This window comes from Salvelinus alpinus, chromosome 2 (assembly GCF_045679555.1).
Source record: "Salvelinus alpinus chromosome 2, SLU_Salpinus.1, whole genome shotgun sequence".
NCBI lineage: Eukaryota > Metazoa > Chordata > Actinopteri > Salmoniformes > Salmonidae > Salvelinus > Salvelinus alpinus.
In genome coordinates this window covers 27558539-27582304 of record NC_092087.1, presented here as the reverse complement: position 1 = coordinate 27582304, position 23766 = coordinate 27558539, and the positions used below count along the sequence as shown (strand labels likewise).

Sequence of the window (23766 nt, the reverse complement as noted above, 5' to 3'; positions counted from 1 at the left end):
AACTCTGCCATGGATGCCATTTTAGTATCTTTCTTATGGTTGAGTCATGAACACTGAACTTAACTGAGGAAAGTGAGGCCTGCAGTTCTTTAGATGTTGTTGTGGGTTCTTTTGTGACCTCCTGGATGAGTCGTCGCTGCGCTCTTGGGGTAATTTTGGTAGGCAAGCCACTCCTGGGAAGGTTCACCACTGTTCCAGATTTTCTCCATTTGTGGATAATGGCTCTCACCATGGATCGCTGGAGTCCCAAAGCTTTAGAAATGGCCTTGTAACCCTTTCCAGACTGATCAATGTCAATTACTTTGTTTCCCATCTGTTCCTGAATTTCTTTGGATCACGGCATGATGTCTTGCTTTTTGAGATCTTTTGGCCTACTTCACTTTGTCAGACAGGTTCTGTTTAAGTGATTTCTTGATTCAACATGTCTGGCAGTAATCAGGCCTGGGTGTGGCTAGTGAAATTGAACTCAGCTTTCCAAAAAATGTGATTAACCACAGTAAATTAATGATTTAACAAGGGGGGGCAATTACTTTGTCACATAGGGCCATGAAGGTTGGGATAGCTTTTTCCCCTTAATAAATACAATTATCACTTAACTGCATTTTGTGTTTACTTGGGTTATCTTTGCGTAATATAAAAATTTGTTTTATGATCTGAAACATTTAAGTGGGACAAATGTGAAGAAAAAAAAAATCAGGAAGGGGGCAAATACTTTTTCACAGCACTGAAAGTATTCAGACCCTTTACTCAGTACTTTGTAGAAGCACCTTTGGCAGCGATTACAGCCTTGAGTCTTCTTCGGTATGACGTTTCTCCCATTCTTCTGTGCAGATCCTCTCAAGCTCTGTCAGGTTGGATGGGGAGCGTTGCTGCACAGTTATTTTCAGGTCTCTCCAGAGATGTTGATCGGGTTCAAGTCCGGGCTCTGGTTGGGCCACTCAAGGACATTCAGAGACTTGTCCCAAAGCAACTCCTGAGTTGTCTTGGCTGTGTGCTTAGGGTCGTTGTCCGGTTGGAAGGTGAACCTTCGCTCTGGAGCAGGTTTTCATCAAGGATCTCGCTGTACTTTGCTCCGTTCATCTTTGCCTCGATCTTGACTCAGTTCCTTCTGCTGAAAAACATCCCTATAGCATGATGCTCCCACCACCATGCTTCACCAAAGGGATGGTAGCAGGTTTCCTCCAGACGTGACGCTTGGTATTTAGGCCAAAGAGTACAAGCTTGGTTTCATCAGACCAGAGAATCTTGATTATCATGGTCTGAGAGTCTTCAGGTGCCTTTTGGTGGTTCAAAACTTCTTCCATTTAAGAATGATGGAGGCCACTGTGTTCTTGTCTCGGAGCTCTATGGACAATTCCTTCGACCTCATTTATTTATTTTTATATGTCACCTTTATTTAACTAGGTAGGCCAGTTGAGAACAAGTTCTCATTTACAACTGCAACCTGGCCAAGATAAAGCAAAACAGTGCGACAAAAACAACACAGTTACACATAAACAACCATACAGTCAATAACACAATAGAAAAATCTATGTACAGTGTGTGCAAATGCAGAAGAGTAGGGAGGTAAAGGCAATAAATAGGCCATGGAGGCAAAATAATTGCAATTTAGCATTAACACTGGAGTGATAGATGTGCAGATGATGAAGTGCAAGTAGAGATACTGGGGGCAAAAGAGCAAGAGGATAAGTAACAATATGGGGATGAGGTAGTTGGGTGTGCTATTTACAGATTGGCTGTGTACATGTACAGTGATAGGTAAGCTGCTCTTACAGCTGATGCTTAAAGTTAAAGAGGGAGACATAAGACTCCAGCTTCAGTGATTTTTGCAATTCGTTCCAGTCATTGGCAGCAGAGAACAGGAAGGAAAGGCAGCCAAAGGAAGTGTTGGCTTTGGGGATGACCAGTGAAATAAACCTGCTGGAGCGCGTGCTATGGGTGGGTGTTGCTATGCTGACCAGTGAGCTGAGATAAGGCAGGGCTTTACCTAGCAAAGACTTATAGATGACCTGGAGCCAGAGGGTTTGGCGACGAATATGTAGTGAGGGCCAGCCAACGAGAGCATACAGGTCGCAGTAGTATATGGGGCTTTGGTGACAAAACGGATGGCACTGTGATAGACTACAACCAGTTTTCTGAGTAAAGTGTTGGAGGCTATTTTGTAAATGACATCTGGAGTCAAGGATCGGTAGGATAGTCAGTTGTACAAGGGTATGTTTGGCAGCATGAGTGAAGGAGGCTTTGTTGCAAAATAGGAAGCCGATTCTAGATTTCATTTTGGATTGGAGATGCTTAATGGGAGTCTGGAAGGAGAGTTTACAGTCTAACCAGACACCTAGGTATTTGAAGCTCGTTTGGAGGTTTGTTAGCACAGTATCCAAAGAAGGGCCAGATGTATACAGAATGGTGTCGTCTGCATAGAGGTGGATCAGAGAATCACCAGCAGCAAGAGCGACATCATTGATATATACACAGAAAAGAGTCAGCCTGAGAATTGAACCCTGTGGCACCCCCATAGAGACTGCCAGAGGTCCAGACAACAGGCCCTGCGATTTGACACACTGAACTCTATCTGAGAAATAGTTGGTGAACCAGGCGAGGCAGTCATTTGAGAAGCCAAGGCTATTGAGTCTGCCGATAAGAATGCGGTGATTGACAGAGTCGAAAGCCTTGGCCATGTCGATGAAGACGGCTGCACAGTACTGTCTTTTATCGATAGCGGTTATGATATCGTATAGGACCTTGAGCGTGGCTGAGGTGCACTCATGACCAGCCCGGAAACCAGATTGCAAAGTGGAGAAGGTACGGTGGGATTTCAAATGGTCGGTGATCTGTTTGTTAACTTGGCATTCAAAGATTTTAGAAAGGCAAGGCAGGATGGATATAGGTCTATAACAGTTTGGGTCAAGAGTGTCTCCCGCTTTGAAGAGGGGGATGACAGCGGCAGCTTTCCATCTTTGGGGATCTCAGACGATACGAAAGAGAGGTTCAATAGGCTAGTAATAGCAGTTGCAACAATTTTGGAGGATCATTTTAGAAAGAGAGGGTCCAGATTGTCTAGCCCAGCTGATTTGTAGGGATCCAGATTTTGCAGCTCTTTCAGAACATCAGCTGTCTGGATTTGGGCGAAGGAGATGCAGGGGGGAGGGTGCTTGGGCAAGTTGTTGCAGGGGGTGCTGAGATGTTGGTAGGGGTGGTAGGGGTAGCCGGGTGGAAAGCATGGCCAGCCGTAGAAAAATGCTTTTTGAAATGATCGATTATCGTAGATTTATTGGTGGTGGCAGTGTTTCCTATCCTCAGTGCAGTGGGCAGCTGGGAGGTGCTCTTATTCTCCATGAACTTTACAGTGTCCAAACACTTTTGGGAATTAGTACTACAGGATGCAAATTTATGTTTGAAAAAGCTAGCCTTAGCTTTCCTGAGTACATTGGTTCCTGACTTCCCTGAAAAGTTGCATATTGCGCGGGAAATTCGATGCTTATGCAGAACGCCACATGATGTTTTTGTGCTGGACAAGGGCAGTCAAGTCTGGGGTGAACCAAGGGCTAAATCTGTTCTTAGTTCAATTTTTTTTGAATGAGCATGCTTATTTAAGATGGTGAGGAAAGCACTTTTAAAGAGCAACCAGGCATCCTCTACTGACGGGATGAGGACAATATCCTTCCAAGATACCCGGGCCAGGTTGATTAGAAAGCCCTGCTCGCTGAAGTATTTTATGGAGCGTTTGACAGTGATGAGGGGTGGTCGTTTGACCGCGGACCCATTACGCACACAGGCAATGAGGCAGTGATCGCTGAGATCCTGATTGAAGACAGCAGAGGTGTATTTAGAGGGCGAGTTGGTCAGGATGATATCTAAGAGGGTGCCCATGGTTACGGATTTAGTGTTGTACCTGGTAGGTTCCTTGATAATTTGTGTGAGATTGAGGGCATCTAGCTTAGACTGTAGGACGGCCAGGGTGTTAAGCATGTCCCAGTTTAGGTCACCTAACAGTATTAACTCTGAAGGGCACAGCCGGGGGCTGAAGGGGGTCTATAACAAGCAGCAACGGTGAGAGACTTGTTTCTGGAATGGTGGATTTTTAAAAGTAGAAGCTTGAATTGTTTGGGCACAGACCTGGATAGTATGACAGAACTTTGCAGGCTAACCCCACCCCCTTTGGCAGTTCTACCTTGTCGGAAAATGTTATAGTTAGGGATGGAAATTTCAGGATTTTTGGTGGCCTTCCTAAGCCAGGATTCAGACACGGCTAGGACATCAGGGTTGGCGGAGTGTGCTAAAGCAGTGAATAAAACAAACTTAGGGAGGAGGCTTCTAATGTTAACATGCATGGAACCAAGGCTTTTACGGTTACAAAAGTAAACAAATGAGAGCGCCTGGGGAATGAGTGGTGCTGGGGGCTGCTGGGCCTGGGTTAACCTCTACATCACCAGAGGAACAGAGGAGTAGGATAAGGGTATGGCTAAAGGCTATAAGAACTGGTCATCTAGTGCATTCGGAACAGAGTGTAAAAGGAGCAGATTTATGGGCCTGGAAGAATAGATTCACGGCATAATGTACAGACAAGGGTATGGTAGGATATGAGTACAGTGGAGGTAAACCTAGGCATTGAGTGACGATGAGCGATGTTTTGTCTCTAGAGGCACCATTTAAGCCAGGTGAGGTCACCGCATTTGTGGGGTGGTGAAACAAAAGGGCGGCAGGGTAGCAAGGTAGTGGTTAGAGCGTTGGACTAGTAACCAAAAGGTTGCACGTTCAAATCCCCCAGTTGACAAGGTACAAATCTGTCATTCTGCCCCTGAACAGGCAGTTAACCCACTGTTCCTAGGCCGTCATTGAAATAAGAATTTGTTCTTAATTTTTGACTTGCCTAGTTAAATAAAGGTAAAATAAAAAATGTAATAAAAGAAATTGAGCAGGGCTGGAGGCTCTACAGTGAAATAAGACAATAATTACTAACCAAAACAGCAATAGACAAGGCATATTGACATTAGGGGGAGGCATGTGTAGCTGAGTGATCATAGGGTCCAGTGAGTAGCTAAGCGAGCTGGAGACACAGCGATTCAGACAGCTAGCGGGCAGGGGATAGCAGGCTAGCAGATGGGTCTCCAGGGGACGTTGCAATGGAAGAGCCTGTTGAAACCCCATCGAATAGTTACGTCGGCAGACCAGTTGATGGATCGGCGGGGCTCCGTGTCAGCAGTAAAAGGGTCCAGGCCAATTGGCAAAATAGGTATTGTAGCCCAATAATTGGCTGATGGACCTCTTCGACTAGCCGGGAGATGGGCCTAACTGGTGCTTGCTTCAGGACAGAGACGTTAGCCAGGAGTAGCCCCTCGGATAGCAGCTAGCTAGCTGAGATGATACGGTGTAAAGGTTAAATTCTTGCGGTAGGAATCCGGAGATGTGGTAGAGAAAAAGCAGTCCGATATGCTCTGGGTTGATATCGCGCTGTGCGAACTGGCAGGAATTGACCAGGCTGAGGCTGGCTTATGTTCGAGTTAACGGTGATGGCCGCTAACTGACTACTAGCTAGTTAGCTGGCTGGCTGCTGATGGGGGTTCCGGTTCTAAAGAGTAAAAAATAGCATATTCGTACCACATTGGGTGAGGCGGGTTGCAGGAGAGTATGTTCAGTCCGTAGATTGAAATTGAGATTAAAAATATAAAAATATATACAGAGAAAACGATATATAGACGGGACAAAACAGCCGTCCGACTGCTACGCCATCTTGGATTAAGCCTCATGGCTTGGTTCTTGCTCTGAAATGCACTGTCAACTGTGGGACCTTATATAGACAGGTGTGTGCCTTTCCAAATCATGTCCAATCAATTGAATTTACCACAGGTGGACTCCAAAACAAGTTGTAGAAACATCTCAAGGATGATCAATGGAAACAGGATGCAACTCAATGTGGGATGGACCTCTCTGTCTGTAAGAAGACAGCTGCATTCTCTTTTATTTATTTACAAAGCAATCTTACAGAAACTCCTTTCATATGTAACTTCATTAATTGAGTTAAGAATCAGTTACCAAACCCGTTCTCAGGAATGGATAACACTAGAAATCCCTTCAGTCTCCACAGATTTGGGAAAATCTGCATTTAGTTTTTTTGCCCCTAATTTGTGGAACAATCTGCAGAGTTCACTGCATTTACATGTGCTGGTGCCACTCAGGCAGTTTAAATTATTGATTGCGGACCTCTATGTAGTTGAATGTGATTGCTTTTATTAAATGTTTATTTTGTTATTGTGTGCTGAATTATATTGTTTCATACACATACGCTACCGGTCAAAAGTTTTAGAACACCTACTCATTCAAGGGTTTTTCTTTATTTTTACTATTTTCTACTTTGTAGAATAATAGGCAAGACATCAAAACTATGAAATATCACACATGGAATCATGTCGTAACCAAAAAAGTCTTAAACAAATCAAAATATATTTGAGATTCTTCAAAGTAGCCACCCTTTGCCTTGATGACAGCTCTGCACACTCTTGGCATTCTCTCAACCAGCTTCATGAGGTAGTCCCCTGGAATGCATTTCAATTAACAGGTGTGTCTTGTTAAAAGTTAATTTGTGGAATTTCTTTCCTTCTTAATTATGTATCCCTTCGCCCCCAGTGAAATAGCAGTGCGCCAAATTCAAAAACAGAAATACTCATAATAATAATTCATAAATCATACAGGTGTTATACATTGGTTTAAAGATGAACTTCTTGTTAATCCAGCCACAGTGTCAGATTTTAAAAAGGCTTTACGGCGAAGCAAACCTTGCTATTATCTGAGAACAGCACCCCATCAAACATACACATGAAAATCATAATTCCACCCGCCAGGCACGACACAAAAGTCAGCAATAACGACATAATTCATGCCTTACCTTTGAAGACCTTCTTCTGTTGGCACTCCAATATGTCCATTAATCATCACAAATGGTCCTTTTGTTCGATAAATTCTGTTGTTATATCCCCAAAATGTCAATTTATTTGGCACATTTGATTCAGAAAATACACCGGTTCCAACTCGCGCAACATGACTACAAAGTATCTAATAAGTTACCTGTAAACTTGATCCAAACATTTCTAACAACTTTCCTAATCCAACTTTAGGTATTTTTAAACGTAAATAATTGATCAAACTTAAGACAAAATAAACTGTATTCAGTTATAAACTGTGATACTTACTAACAGACATAATTTTAACAGTTTTAGAAACTTTAGAGTGTTTTCTATCCAACTCTACCAATTACACGCAAATCCTAGCTTCTGGGCCTGAGTAGCAGGCAGTTTACTTTGGGCACACTTTTCATCCGGACGTGAAAATAGTGCCCCCTAACCTTAAGAAGTTTAATGCGTTTGAGCCAATCAGTTGTGTTGTGACAAGGTAGGGGGTATACAGAATACAGCCCTATTTGGTAAAAGACCAAGTCCATATTATTGCAAGAACAGCTCAAATAAGCAAAAATAAAAACGACAGTCCATCATTACTTTAAGACATGAAGGTCAGTCAATACGGAACATTTCAAGAACTTTGAAAGTTTCTTCAAGTGCAGTCGCAAAAACCAGCCATGCTGTGTCACTTAACCAGCATGGCTACCACAGCATTCTGCAGCGATACGCCATCCCATCTGGTATGGGCTTAGTGGGACTATCATTTGTTTTTCAACAGGACAATGACCCAACACATCTCCAGGCTGTGTAAGGGCTATTTGACCAAGAAGGAGAGTGATGGAGTGCTGCATCAGATGACCTGGCCTCCACAATCCCCCGACCTCAACCAAATTGAGAGGGTTTTGGATGAGTTAGACCGCAGAGTGAAGGAAAAGCAGCCAACAAGTGCTCAGCATATGTGGGAACTCGTTCAAGACTGTTGGAAAAGCATTCCAGCTGAAGCTAGTTGAGAGAATGCCAAGAGTGTGCAAAGCTGTCATCAATGCAAAGGGTGGCTATTTGAAGAATCTCAAATATAAACTGTATTTTGCTTTGTTTAACACTTTTTTGGTTATTACATGATTCCATATTTGTTATTTCATTGTTTTGATGTCTTCACTATTATTCTACAAAGTTAGAAAATAGTAAAAATAAAGAAAAACCCTTGAATGTGTAGGTGTTCTAAATCTTTTGACCGGTAGTGCATATGTGTATGTTTTATTATTCTATTTTTATTGTAATGTATACAGGGCTCTCTTGTAAAATATATTTAAAAACTCAATGTGACTCAATGTTTAAATAAAGGTTAAATACAAAATACATTTAAAAAAATCGAGTCTCACAGCAAAGGGTCTGACTACTATTTTTCTTAATAAATGTTCAACATTTTTTTTAAACCTATTTCCACTTTGTCATTATGTGGTATTGTGTGTAGAATGCTGAGGATTGTTTCTTATTTAATCCATTGTAGAATAAGGCTGTAACATAACAAAATGTGGAAAAAGTCAAGGGGTCTGAATACTTTCCGAAGGCACTGTCCTGTACACACAAAAATCTCATTGCACATGGCTCTCCACTCTTGCCCCAGGCTTTGTGTCTGTGTTCCTGGCCGTGTGTCTGTGTTTCTGTCTGAAGTGCTGGCCACAGTCAGCCTGCCTGCCTTTCACTGGGCACTCACACTCCTCTCCACTACCCAGACCAAGCATCTGGTGCCTGAGAGGTAGGAGGCAGAGAGGAGGGAGAGGGATGGGCAGGCTGCTACCGCCAGTGTCCTCAGACAGCCTGCTGGGCTGGGTTTTAGGAAGCCAAAGCAGCACGCCTTTAAACACAGGATCTGAAGTAAGGGCCTAAAACCATGGAAGCAGGATGAGAGGCCAACTTTGCTCCCATCCTGCTGATGCTTTAATGATTTTTAATGAAGGCTCCTCTGTCATCAGCCGGAGGCAGGGAGAGATATTAATACTTAATTAGAATTCCTGTTACACTGCAAGTTTTCATACCTTGAGGTGGCACTACTGAAATAAATCTACCTTTCCAGGTTTGGTACCCATGGAAGTATACAAAGAGGAGTAGAGGGAATACATAGTCAGCGTGGCTGTATCATTTATTAAAAGATCTTCTTCATTCCTTGTCAGAAGTAGAAAGAAGAACAGCAACACATTTATCTTAGGGAAACTTGTGGTAGTTGAATTGACTAGCCTCTAAACAAGCTTTAATTCATGTTTCCCAATGAACTCCATAATTAAATCCAATTAAGACCCAATTACTCCAGTGATTTTAGATCTTAAAATGTGCATCCTTTCACAGAACCTGGTCTCCTGCTCTGTAATAGGCTTTGGCTAGGACAGAATTAGAGCATTTATTTGTGTACTATAATCTCAGTGCTGACAATGAAACATGGTTGACAGCCATAGCAGTAACAATAAGGCCATGGAGGTCCCCGAGCGAGATTCACTTTAATAAACTATCATACAAGCTCCTTCATGACTCTATGAATAAAACAGGACTCTTTAAATGCCTCCAAGGGCAGCATAGCACTGTACCTAGCCTTTACCATAGCCCGACTTCAATATTGACACACAGTGAAATGCTGAAAGTGAATTTAAGATGCCTTTACCGGAGGTGCAGTTTATATGACAACCCAACCACTAGCTTGAAACACTAAAAGCAAAACTCCCCAAAACTATTGCAGCTTATATCTATTTCCAAACAAAACAGATTCACTCACACACAGAAACTCTAATGAGAAAAGCCATGGTTTAGGTTATTTGTGTATCAACTTAAATGGCTGGTATCCTTGAAACACCCCATCTCGACTGATCAGTATCCATGCCTTGAGAGTCCACCCCAGATGTCTGGCTGACAAGTCAAACGGATGAGCAGACTGAGCCTGTGAGGAGTCACTAACGTCGTTTCTGTGTCTCTCTGCCCTCTAGGATCGTTCTCTGCTCCTCAAGCCAAGGCAAAGACGGCCACATCATCATTCAGAGTAAGTCACAGCGGACAATGAGTTTGTCTTCCAAACCATTAACCACATTTCAGACCTGGCAGCCTAGGTATAGACGTTTCCCTTCATAGCAGCCGGCTCCAGGAACATAGACCACAGTCACAGTGAGCTAAGTCGACACAGGTCTATGGAGACTATTAGTGGTGAAGGGAACACAATTTGTGAGGACAAGATGTATATTGGAGAGTTAATCAAGCTGACTAATTTGCCGTGAACCATTACTCGCTGTGGCTTATTGTGTGGTCAACAAGACAAACAGAGGCCCGGCACTGAGCACAAACACATAAATAACACACTCAATATTTTTTAGGGAACGCACAACCAAACCCAAACACCCAAATTGCAACATACGTTTCATTAAAAGTTCAAAAAGTCATCAACATTGACAAACAACCTCAGAGCGCTGCCCTGCAAACTGTAAACAAGCTTTTCCCCGCAACAAACAATTTGACTTTTAAATTTAATCTAGACTGTGCCCCATTTAACCGCGAACACAATTATACAGCAAATTAAAACATTTATCCACCTGTGGGTTGTCGCTCATAAATAAACACAATCAAAAGTGATTACCGGGTTATCAGCGCCCATCCTGTGCCACGTTGGCACTGCCGTCCCAGGTGAGGGATGGAGTAGATAGCTGTCAAGAACTCAGCTCGTTTCCTCACATCGTCGGGTCCCGCAAGGACTTCTGAGCCTGGGAACCTGAAGCCCCTTCCATCCCCCATCTCTCCCCAGTCTCCCCTCTCTGTCCCTCACGCAGCTGCTAAAACTCTGCTGTTGTCAAGAGCTGCTAGTTGTGGGGCTCGTGGGACTGTCACCAACAGCTCCCGTTAATCTTACTCCCATTCCCCTTTCCTGAAGCTGCAAACAGAAACAACAACAACAACATGCAGATGAGCATTCAATGAAGAGGGATGAGGCTGGAGTTTTAAAATGATTTGTTTCCTAATGTTGTTACTAAAATATATATATATATACACACACATACAGTGGGGCAAAAAAGTATTTAGTCAGCCACCAATTGTGCAAGTTCTCCCACTTAAAAATATGAGAGAGGCCTGTAATTTTCATCATAGGTACACCTCAACTATGACAGACAAAATGAGAAGGGAAAAAAATCCAGAAAATCACATTGTAGGATTTTTAATGAATTTATTTGCAAATTATGGTGGAAAATAAGTATTTATTTTGCCCACTACTATAATTCTTTCAGTTTTTTTCTTACCTTCTTTTTTTTCTTACAAGGGTTGAACGATACTGAGGGGATGATGGGTCAATTCCTGATTTTATAGATTAAACTTCACATTTCCTACACTCATGTACAAAGATGAAACACAAACATGCTCACAGAAACACACATTCACAAAAATACACAATCCCGTTTCGTACATACTCAAGTGCATTAAAGTAGTATTTATTTAGTATTCATACTGAAACTAACTCCACATGGAGGCACTGTCAACAAGGCCTGTATCCAAAAAGGCTAAAATCATGTCAAAAGGAATGGTTAAATCAGTAAGTGTACTTTGGCCTATTTCATTTCTTCCTCCCCGCGATTCAGTGCATTTCCATTCACATGTATCAGGTAGATTTCTGTACAATTGTGTGTTAATTAGAGGAAACTAAAGTTGAATATTTCTCTGATCGAGTATGTTTATATGCAACGTAAGTGGCTTAGCAGCTTCCTGAATTGTACTCAAACAACCATTAAAGCTTGACTTCAAAATAATCTTCAGAATTAAATGCTCCATTTCCTGCCTATTTTCAATGAGAACGATTAAGGGAACTTAAATCCTCGAAAGTCAAGCTTTTATCCCCTGCCTGGCAGGCTGCAGCCAGCAGACCAAAGACTAGAGAAATAACATTAGCTTAATAATTCTAATGCAATATCTAATAACTATTAGAAAGTCAGGTAAGCTCTTCATGTGCCACATGGCATGTGGTAAAATAAAGGTTTAAACAGTGTGATTAAAAATGTATTCACAATAACTGGAAGAAGGCCCTTTGCCTGTTTTTTGGAGAGGAGAATCTGAATTTGATATAATCTGGACAAAGCATCATGAAAAGAAGCAGAGACAGAACATTTGTAGCATACCCAGCAAACCGGGAACATTCCCAGAACATTAGCTAAGATTCACATTCAGTTCTAGTTAGGGTTTTATCTAATATTAGGATGATAACATCCCAAAAACATTCAAATACAATATTTTTTTAAATATATTTTTGTATATTGTCCTTGGAATGTAATCCTAACATTCACTAAAATATTGTGGACAACATCTGTAACAAACACCACAGAACATTCCCCAAAAGTTCTCATTAGGTTTCCAGGTAATGTACCAGTACTGTTTTCCCAACTAAAATTGGTTCTGTGAAAGTTCCCAGAACATTCATTAGGATGCAGCAAATTATCTCATAACACAACAACTGTACATTTATGCTGATGATTTTTACAATGTTTGTTTAAAATATTTGCCTGATGTTGCAAGAATGTTCCCAGAACATACTTTGTCTGTTCTTTAAAAGTTCTAGGAATGTTTCATTAGGTTGTTGGAACAGTCTGTTTAAATTAATTTAAATATATTTAAATACTTCAGCGTGTTCTCTTGGTGATTTCCATGGCTGGGACTGAGGAGGCATATCGTTGCGGGGGACTTTGGGGAAAACGTTCCAAGTTCCAGGTGACTCTGCCTTTGATGGACAGGTTAGTGTTATTTAATAATGACTATCATCCATAATCTGCATATAGATTTATACAATCTATAATTAACACCTGGGGGTATAAGGTAGAAGGTCTAAAGTACCCACCTATTCTCCTGCTTAGACCACTGTACATGTATTACAGTTGGTACTATGCATTCGAGCAGGTAGCATTCTCCTGGCATCCTCCAAACCCAGATTCGTGTGTTGGACTGCCAGATGGTGAAGAGTGATTCATCACTCCAGAGAATGTGTTTCCAGAGTCCAATGGCAGCGAGCTTTACACCACTACAGCTGATGCTTGACATTGCGCATGGTGCTCTTAGGCTTGCGTCCGGCTGCCCATGATTTTGGAATGAGATGTTCGGCGAGCAGGTGTCCACATTGGTCATGTAGTGAATCTTTTGTGATGTCCCCACAATGTTCCCACATGACTGTTCCCACAACCGTATGAAACATTCTGGGAACCTTTAAAGAATAGACAAAATGTGCTCTGGGAACGTTCTTGTAACATTAGGTGAATGTTTCTTGCACCCTAAAATAAACATTGTAGAATCATCCGCAGAACTGGATACTTTTTGTGTTTCGGGAACCTATCTTTTGTAATGTGCTCACAATGTTCTCAGCAGACTGTTCCCACAACCTAATGAAACATTCTGGAAACCTTAAAGAACAAATTAAATGTGTTCAAAGAACATTCTTGCAACATCAGGCAAATGTTTTATACAAACATCCTATAATCATCGCCACATGACTGGACAGTTTTTGTGTGACGAGAACATTTGCCGCGACCTAACGAGCGTTCTGAGAACTTTCACAGAAACTATTTTCATTTGCTGGGTAGTGTCTAACGATAGTAGAAGTCAAATAAAAAGTGGCTGTCTGCAGGTGTTTGACTCTGAGAATCTCCTAAGAGTGAACAGCACTTATGAACAGCACTTATGAATACGCTGCAATCACTCGGATTTGGCTCACAGGCAGCACCGCTCATCTCAATACATTTAAATTAATTTAAATATATTTAAATACTTCAGCGTGTCCTCTTGGAGATTTGCATGGCTGGGACTGAGGAGGCATATCGTTGCGGGGGACTTTGGGGAAAACGTTCCAAGTTCCAGGTGACTCTGCCTTTGATGGACAGGTTAGTGTTATTTAATAATGACTATCATCCATAATCTGCATATAGATTTATACAATCTATAATTAACACCTGGGGGTATAAGGTAGAAGGTCTAAAGTACCCACCTATTCTCCTGCTTAGACCACTGTACATGTATTACCATTACACCCATTTCTTACTGTCTTGTAGGTGTGATAGTAAACCATTGGCATGACTTCAGACAATGATCTGGGTTTTGAACTGGGGGAAGTGGTATGGGACTGGATTAAAGCAAAAATGTATGTTCCGCATAATTAATGGACAAAAACAAAGCCACAATCACATAAGTGCCCTTTGTGATAGTTTAAATGTCATACATAAAAGTCAGAGATGAACCAATCATGTGAAGGGCCTTCTTACACACTGCAGCTACATGTTGCTTCATTAGGTTGGCTCCTTAGACATAACCTTTCATTTAGGGCAACTCCTGCTGTGTCCAGTTCATATGAGAAAGAGCTGAATTTCTCATCTCAAGTAGGCCTACTAATGAGCTCCAAGCCACTATCACTCTCCCTCACAGGTGATCAGCTATTCTATAAATGTATTTCATACTGGCAGTGTATCTATCCATCTATCCACACACCCATCGACCTGTATCTCTCTTTCTCTCTCTCTCTCTTTCTCTCACTCTCTCTCCCTTGCTCCCGTACTCCCACTCTCCATGGGAGTGAAGTAATTCATCTGGGTGTGAAAAACGTAACCAAACAAATTCCAGTACTGTCCCATTACAGAGCATTACTGGAGCTCCATGAGAGCAGATTAAAATCATTATGCATCAACAGAGAGTCAGGATCCATCTCCCTCCTCCTTATGGGAGGTGTAGGAATGATGAGTGACATTTGGACTTCATTAAATCAATTAAGTAGCTCATTAGTGTACGCAGGCTAAATAACGCATTCAGGGGAGGCTGGCTCCTATTGACTTTACCAGGCTCAGTGGGACACCCTCTCCCCAGTGGGACACCCAGTGGGACACCCTCTATAGTATATATGTGACCCTGTGTAAGGAACATACAGTAACTTAATGAGATGTCGAAGGGACAGTGGCATAATCTGTGGGTTGATACATAATCCATTGGTAAATTGATGGATGTCACTAAAAGACTGTGTGTAATGTCAAGAGGCATGGCTAACATGTTGATATGACAGAGTGAAGTTTGAATGAGGCACCCCAGAACATGAGGCATAGACTGTAGATACACTGTAAATAAAATATATGAGAACAGGAGATTCATATACCATCAGACTGATAGAGAGAGAGAGAGAGAGTGAGAGAGATAGATAGAGAGAGAGAAAGAGATCCACACAGAATCAATTCTACCGAGGAGTCCCCCACGCCTCTGACCCCGATCACTCCTCATTCTGCAACATTAGCATGCTCCAAATTAGCCACTGCTCATTGTGTTTCACGTCTGCTCCGCTCTACACTCATCAAAGTGACCTTAACCGCCGCAACCGCTGAGCCTTTGAATTATACTTTTTCTTCAGTCATAAAAGGACGCCAGAACAGTACTTCTGAAACAGGATGAAAAGCCATGTAAATGGCAGATAACTTCCTTAACGACTTGCCCTCTAATGATTTCAGGTACTATGCTGAAAAAAGTCAAGACATGGCTCTGGAACATGTGATGGTGGGAAAGAAGCAAGTGAAAAAATTAAATGGCTGAAACAATTCTGAGGGAGTGGGATGTTGGAAATGGGTGAGTAAAATGGATGGCTGGCAAATAGTGTTTTTCTTTTTATCCACACCCAGAGAAATCACTTAGAGCCTGCTGGTTAGAGCATACTGAATGTCATATAATAGCCTTGGTGCTTCATATCCAGATGGGTCTAGATGGCCCTGCCAACCAGCCGGCTACATTATACATCTGGTGCGTCAACAAGGCAGTATCGCCAATCCTTCATTTATCAGACAGAGTCCATTTAGCCACTCAAACTCTGTCTTGATCCAACTATGCAATGCCTACTAACAAACAAACCTCACTAAACTGAGTGAGTGGAGCCCAGCCTCAAACTGCATACAAAAGGTCTGGCATCGGCAATACATATGCTTAGCAATTCAAAAGATGATAATGATATAACCATAACGTACGGCTGATGCTAATAATAACATCAAGGATATTAGATATCATTTCAACTGTGAATCCCTTAAAAGCAAAGGCACAGGATATAGCAGGCTAGCTGACCTACCTACAATACCTCAATAGGCTTATGAATTTCATTCAATATGTAACCTTATTTCCACAAAAATATATTTATCTATAATCTCTTAAGATTGAAAACTACACTGAACAAAAACAAAAACGCAACAATTTCAAAGATTTTACTGAGATCATATAAGGAAACCAGTCAGTATCTGGTGTGGCAAACATTTGCCTCATGCAGTGCGACACATCTCATTCGCAGAGTTGATCAGGCTGTTTATTGTGGCCTGTGGAATGTTGTCTCACTCCTCTTCAATGGCTGTGCAAAATTGCTTGATATTGGCGGGAACTGGAACATGATGTCGTAGACGTCGATCCAGAGCATCCCAAACATGCTCAATGGGTGACATGTCTGGTGAGTATGCAGGCCATAGAATAACTGGGACACGGTATATCTCTGCATTCTATTTGCATAACCATACCATAACCCCACTGCCACCATGGGGCACTCTATTCACAACGTTGACATCAGCAAACCGCTCACCCAAACGAAGCCATACACGTGGTCTGTGGTTGTGAGGCTGTTGAACGTACTGCCAAATTCTCTAAAATGATGTTGGAGGGGGCTTATGGTAGAGAAATTAACATTAAATTCTCTGGTAACAGCTCTGGTGGACATTCCTGCAGTCAACATGCCAATTCCACGCTCACTCAAAACTTGATACATCTGTGGCATTGTGTTGTGTGACCTACAACTGTTGCACATTGTAGTGACCTTTATTAATTGTCCCCACCACAAGGTGCACCTGTGTAATAGTAAGATGGCACCGACAGATATGGCAGCTCTGCTTCTAGCTCCTAAGCAACTTGCAGTATTTCGTTTTTTTGTGTGTTATTGCATACATTATTAGCCCAGAAAATATTTTGTATTATTACATTCAGCCAGAAAGAACTTTTGGATATCAGAGTGGCGGTAACTCACCAGCATTACGACCAGGAATCCGAGTTTCCCAAATTGGATCCTATGTTCGTACCCCCCAGGGCAACTGAACTTATTCCAGAGGCTGCTCCAAAACACTGCCGGCGGAGAAGAGGTATTCGGAGTGGACTTCTAGTCCAACTCAGGAGGCGTGCACACCATCCACCACTTCTGAGTATATTACTCGCTAATTTTCAGTCTCTGAATAATAAAGTAGACGAGCTCAGGGCGAGGATCTCCTTCCATAGAGACATCAGGGATTGTAACATACTCTGTTTAACGGAAACATGGGTCCTTCTGGATATACTGTACCCGTCCATACAGCTAGCTGGGTTCTCAGTACATTACCACCTGGTACGGCAGCTGCACCGCCTGCAACCGCAGGGCTCTTCAGAGGGTGGTGCGATCTGCCCAATGCATCACCGGGGGCAAACTACCTCCCCTCCAGGACACCTACAGCACCCAATGTCACAGGGAGGCCAAAAAGATAATCAAGGACATCAACCAACTGAGCCACGCCATGTTCACCCCGCTATTATCCAGAAGGCGAGGTCAGTACAGGTGAATCAAAGCTGGGACCGAGAGACTGAAAAACAGCTTCTATCTCAAGGCCATCAGACTGTTAAATAGCCATCACAGAGAGGCTGCTGCCTATATACACAGACTTGAAATAATTTGCCACTTTAAAACATGTAACACTAGTCACTTTAATAATGTCACTTAATAATGTTTCCATATCATCCATTACTCATCTCATATGTATATACTGTATTCTCTACTATTCTACTGTATCTTAGTCTATGCTGCTCTGACATTGCTTGCCCATATATTTCTATATTCTTAATTCCATTCCTTACTTAGATTTGTGTGTATTGGGTATATGTCGTGAAAAATGTTAGATATTACTTGTTAGATATTGCCAGAACTAGAAGCTCAAGCATTTCGCTACACCCGCAATAACATCTGCTAAACATGTGTATGTGACCAATAAAATTGGATTTGAATTTGACTTGATTTGTTAGCTAGTGATAGATAGTGATAGTGATGCACAACCTAGGCCTATTTGAAACATCGGCATCTACTGGCAGCATTTACCCACCAGATTCAGAAGCTCGAAAACCCCCTTTGAAAAAAAGCTTGAAAACCACATTTGATTATTGCCTAAAGTTTAGAAGAAAAAAACTCAAACTAAACAGAATATGGTTTTATTTTATTTTAGTTGGCTTGCAGTCAACAATAATAGTTTCAGTATAGTTTTAGTTTTTTATTTCAGTTTACTAAATTGTTTTTCCAATTTGAGTTATTATTCTATTTTCAGTTTTCATTAACTATAATAATCTTGGAGAGGGTTATGGTTGTTTTGGGACCTGTGAAATGTGTGAGGGTCTCACTTTTGGTATTTGATTAGACTCTTAGATACAGCTATCAATGTTTGATAAAAAAACTATTTAACATTTGTATCCAGGAGAAATATAGACTAAAGGTCCCATTCAGATTCAGTTCGGTTTGTTTCTAAAGAGGATTTGGTACAATAGAGTGGCTACAGTAATGTTAAGTTAGACTTCCATTTAACTCCAAGTATGGCAGAATTCAAGACAGAATCATCCTAACTGGTAATGGCTCCAGCTCATATTCTATGATGGATCTTCTTATTATTCAAATTGGGTAAACAAACGCCTGCCAGAAAGTCGAGGCAATGTTTGAGCATGTTTCATCTCCTCTCCATTAATGATGTTTATTTCTTCCTGTTCGACTCCCCGAGGAGCATCAGCAAAGCATCTCAAAACGCCAGCAATCAGCTCCCACTATCTGCATAACTCAATTAGTGCTTTGGCGTGACTTAGAATGTGTTTGTTGCCTCTCCCCCCGTCCCTTCCCCCTTTTCATTTATTTCAGATATCAAGGACTTCCTGAATGACAGATACGTCCTCTATTCTCAAAATAGACGGCACAAACAAGGCACAAAGATACCGAGATCTTATTTGGTCTTTCTTCAAGACGTCAATTTGGGGACGTTCTTGAGATATGGAAATGTGGGGGAAATGTAAAGAAATGCAAAGTGACTCGCTCTTTTTTTCTCACTCACGGAAAGATGTTTTCATGAAACACATCAGTAAAAATGTAGGAGCTGCATCACCACTCACTCGATCCTTTCTACACCCCCTGCACAGTCCCCATAATGCACACTGTGTGTGTTTGTTCTCTTCAGAATATCTAGCTCCAAGATCTATAGATGTTCAAGTCTATTTGATGTAACCATCTGCAATATGTTTTTTTTTAGAGCCAAAGGGTATTGATCATAAAAATATCATTACACAAGGACCTATTGAGCGAGAATTCTTCAGCCATTATGTATTATACTTCATACACTGTTGTGAAACATTATAGTCCCCCTTGACCATCTATATGCAGCATGAGAGTCCTTGATACGATAAAAGCATGACAGATGAGTTATGTCTTTCTATAAATAGTCACCATTAAAAGGAAGAGGCACATTATATTTAAGACTTTTCAACAGCCGATATGACACGGGTCAGATAGGATATTGTATTACTGTATAATAGATGGTCCTGTATTCTAACAGTATATGGACAAATTAAGTGATACAACATTTTATAAGTAATTAAATCATCTTTGGAAACCATTGTCAGATTTGATCTATGAAGGGGTTTTGGTATTGTCACTTAGGCCCATAAGTAAGAATATTTTCACCTGTTTATAGATCTCTAATGACGCATTGAGAAAAGAGACACTTACATGTCAGTAAAGTGGTTTTATCCCATTGTACTTTTATATTCATGCATATTTCATGCTTTGGGTATATGAATAATATATAGTTTGATGCCTTGTTTAAAACGATAATGTATGGGGTTGGACACTCAGGCAGCAGCAGTGCTGCTTAAAGAACCTGATACTCTATTCATGGGCATGGAATATACAATCAACCAATAAGCATTGCACCAAAAGTATTTAGCTCATATATTTGACCACTTGACTTTAATGAACTCTTATGTCCACTGACCATCACCTCTATGACTCAAATTACATTTCTCACCCTGTAGACTATACAGTGAGGGAAAAAAGTATTTGATCCCCTGCTGATTTTGTACGTTTGCCCACTGACAAAGAAATGATCAGTCTATAATTTTAATGGTAGGTTTATTTGAACAGTGAGAGACAGAATATCAACAAAAAAATCCAGAAAAACGCATGTCAAAAATGTTATGAATTGATTTGCATTTTAATGAGGGAAATAAGTATTTGACCCCTCTGCAAACATGACTTAGTACTTGGTGGCAAAACCCTTGTTGGCAATCACAGAGGTCAGATGTTTCTTGTAGTTGGCCACCAGGTTTGCACACATCTCAGCAGGGATTTTGTCCCACTCCTCTTTGCAGATCTTCTTCAAGTCATTAAGGTTTCGAGGCTGACGTTTGGCAACTCGAACCTTCAGCTCCCTCCACAGATTTTCTATGGGATTAAGGTCTGGAGACTGGCTAGGCCACTCCAGGACCTTAATGTGCTTCTTCTTGAGCCACTCCTTTGTTGCCTTGGCCGTGTGTTTTGGGTCATTGTCATGCTGGAATACCCATCCACGACCCATTTTCAATACCCTGGCTGAGGGAAGGAGGTTTTCACCCAAGATTTGACGGTACATGGCCCCGTCCATCGTCCCTTTGATGCGGTGAAGTTGTCCTGTCCCTTTAGCAGAAAAACACCCCCAAAGCATAATGTTTCCACCTCCATGTTTGACGGTGGGGATGGTTTCTTGGGGTCATAGGCAGCATTCCTCCTCCTCCAAACACGGCAAGTTGGGTTGATGCCAAAGAACTCCATTTTGGTCTCATCTGACCACAACACAGTTCACCCAGTTGTCCTCTGAATCATTCAGATGTTCATTGGCAAACTTCAGACGGGCATGTATATGTGCTTTCTTGAGCAGGGGGACCTTGCGGGCGCTGCAGGATTTCAGTCCTTCACGGCATAGTGTGTTACCAATTGTTTTCTTGATGACTATGGTCCCAGCTGCCTTGAGATCATTGACAAGATCCTCCTGTGTAGTTCTGGGCTGATTCCTCACCGTTCTCATGATCATTGCAACTCCACGAGGTGAGATCTTGCATGGAGCCCCAGGCTGAGGGAGATTGACAGTTCTTTTGTGTTTCTTCCATTTGCGAATAATCACAGAAACTGTTGTCACCTTCTCACCAAGCTGCTTGGCAATGGTCTTGTAGCCCATTCCAGCCTTGTGTAGGTCTACAATCTTGTCCCTGACATCCTTGGAGAGCTCTTTGGTCTTGGCCATGGTGGAGAGTTTGGAATCTGATTGATTGATTGCTTCTGTGGACAGGTATCTTTTATACAGGTAAGAAACTGAGATTAGGAGCACTCCCTTTAAGAGTGTGCTTCTAATCTCCGTTCGTTACCTGTATGAAAGACACCTGGGAGCCAGAAATCTTTTTGATTGAGAAGGGGTCAAATACTTATTTCCCTCATTAAAATGCAAATCAATTTATAACATTTTTGACATGCATTTTTCTGGATATTTTTGTTGTTATTCTGTCTCTCACTGTTCAAATAAACCTACCATTAAAATTATAGACTGATAATTTCTTTGTCAGTGGGCAAATGTACAAAATCAGCAGGGGATCAAATACTTTTTTCCCTCACTGTAGATATATTGCTTCCAGGTGGATACCCTCAATTCTATCCCACCTGTTTTTTTACAGTGTAGCAAGTGTTGTACTGTACAGTCAATCTATTTTGACATGCCATGGAACTTTTACAGCCATGTTGCACATAGAAATCAGCTAGTCTCTAGTTTACCTTCTTTACACATTGTGCAGTGATTGAGAGGTTGCTGTTTTCTTTGATGGTGGGTTTCATATTTGAATAATCATTTGAGCATGCCTCTCCACAAATCACTGGGCAGAATGATTATGAGCATTTACACTGTGAACATCTGTCGCATCAGGCTGGTTTAAAGGGTGCTGCTAATGATTGGTTACCCATTGATCAAGGTCTTGCTGTGTTTCATCTATCAAAGTGCTTGCCTGTAGAAGCCTGTATAAGCAATGGGAGATAGATAGGAAAGCAGATCTCTGATGAAGAGCGAATGTGGATCCCAGCACTAATACCCTTTGGTAACACAAGTGAGGAGGGCCTTGATCAAATGGAAAAGGGGATTATTCAGGGTTATGAGGATAATTTGATGTAATGCTTGTTTGTGTGTTTGTCTGTGTGTGTGTCTAAACATTGCTCATTGTGTTTATGAGGACTGTGGGAATGGCAAGCCCCAGAAGGATATAGTCAGGTAAAATAAAGTGAAGTAGATTTAGCAGATAAAACGCCAAATGACTCCTATCAGAATGGTTCAGGTAGATGCCCCTAACCCAGCAAGGTCACAGCGCACTGAATCTGAAATATGTTATTGCCATCGCTCTTCCATCCAGCTATGTTATTGTGAACCTTAATAAGAATGATACTCGTCGACCTTGGAAATGCGATGGCTTTTCCACACAAGCTTCAGTAGGCAGGAGCGGAGAAGGGTTTATTTTTGGCACGGAGAGGATCAGGCAGTACTGTGAGGTTCACTGAGGAGCAGGTAAAGGTCAGCGTGCAGCGCCAGCTAGCAACCAACCAGATAACAGAGAAAACAATAACAAACAAGGCGCTAGCTGCAGAAACAAAACAAACCCTCAATGGGACCTGAAGGACGTCACGGGTTGGGTTGTTTGAACATCTGTATGTGCCTGAGTAAATGAACACCAAATCCCTGCCAACATCAGATAAAGAGATACCATCAGACATCCAGAGAGGACAGCGTTATGGCTGTAGCAGCAGCATCTCTCCCTGTCACTGTGTACCTATTGTCTACGTTCAGACAGAATGGTGGATAATTAGTAACCACAGCATGCAGTCCTTGAACAAGAATGTTTGATTTGAATGTCAAAATGCATTACAGTGAATGACACCAAACAGGTAAGGCAGGCATTTCATTTTTTATAAATGATTCTGAATGCCGTCCCGCACAATGTAAATGATTGAGATGGTGGGCCTTTCTAATGAACTAATTGTGATGGAGGTATTCAGTGATGGCTGTGGATGTGCTACTAACAGGAAAACAGCAACAAAGGAATATTGATGATGGGAGATCTAGGGATGGGGATGATGTGGCCCTATCTCTCTTCACACTCATCCAGGGCCCATTTCTTCCAAGGCACATTTCAGTGCAGTATAATTTTCAATGCCCCCTGCCTCTGTGCTGAATCATATGTATTTATTAATCCAATATCACTATAGAGATGGCTCACAGGGCATTAACAGGCTAAGAGAGAGCTGGGATTGTCAGAACCCATCAGCCTGTCTGTTGGGTTCTATTAGCTCACCATTCTATTATACAATGGAGTTATTCACTGAACAAAAATATAAACACATTATGTTGAGAGTTGGTCCCATGTTTAATGAGCTGAAATATGCACAATAAGCTTATTTCTCTCAAATGTTGTACACAAACTTGTTTACATCCATGTGGAGCATTTCTCCTTTGTCAAGATAATCCATCCACCTGACAGATGAGGCATATCAGGAAGCTGATTAAACAGCATGATCATTACAAAATCAAATCAAATTGTATTGGTCACATACACATATTTAGCAGATGTTATTGCGGGTGTAGCGAAATGCTTGTGTTCCTAGCTCCAACAGTGCAGTAGTATTTTAACAATTCACAACAATACACACACATCTAAAAGTAAAAGAATGGAATTAAGAAATATATAAATATTAGATTGAGCAATGTCGGAGTGGCATTGACTAAAATGCAGTAGAAAATAATACAGTATA

The 23766-nt window shown here is 41.6% G+C and overlaps 1 protein-coding gene across 3 annotated transcripts in view; it reads right to left on the bottom strand.

The window, feature by feature from the left end:
• LOC139557661 (bis(5'-adenosyl)-triphosphatase-like) overlaps nt 1-23766 on the bottom strand; it is a 341590-nt gene that overhangs the window by 89539 nt on the left and 228285 nt on the right. The gene's annotated exons all lie outside the window — the stretch shown is intronic.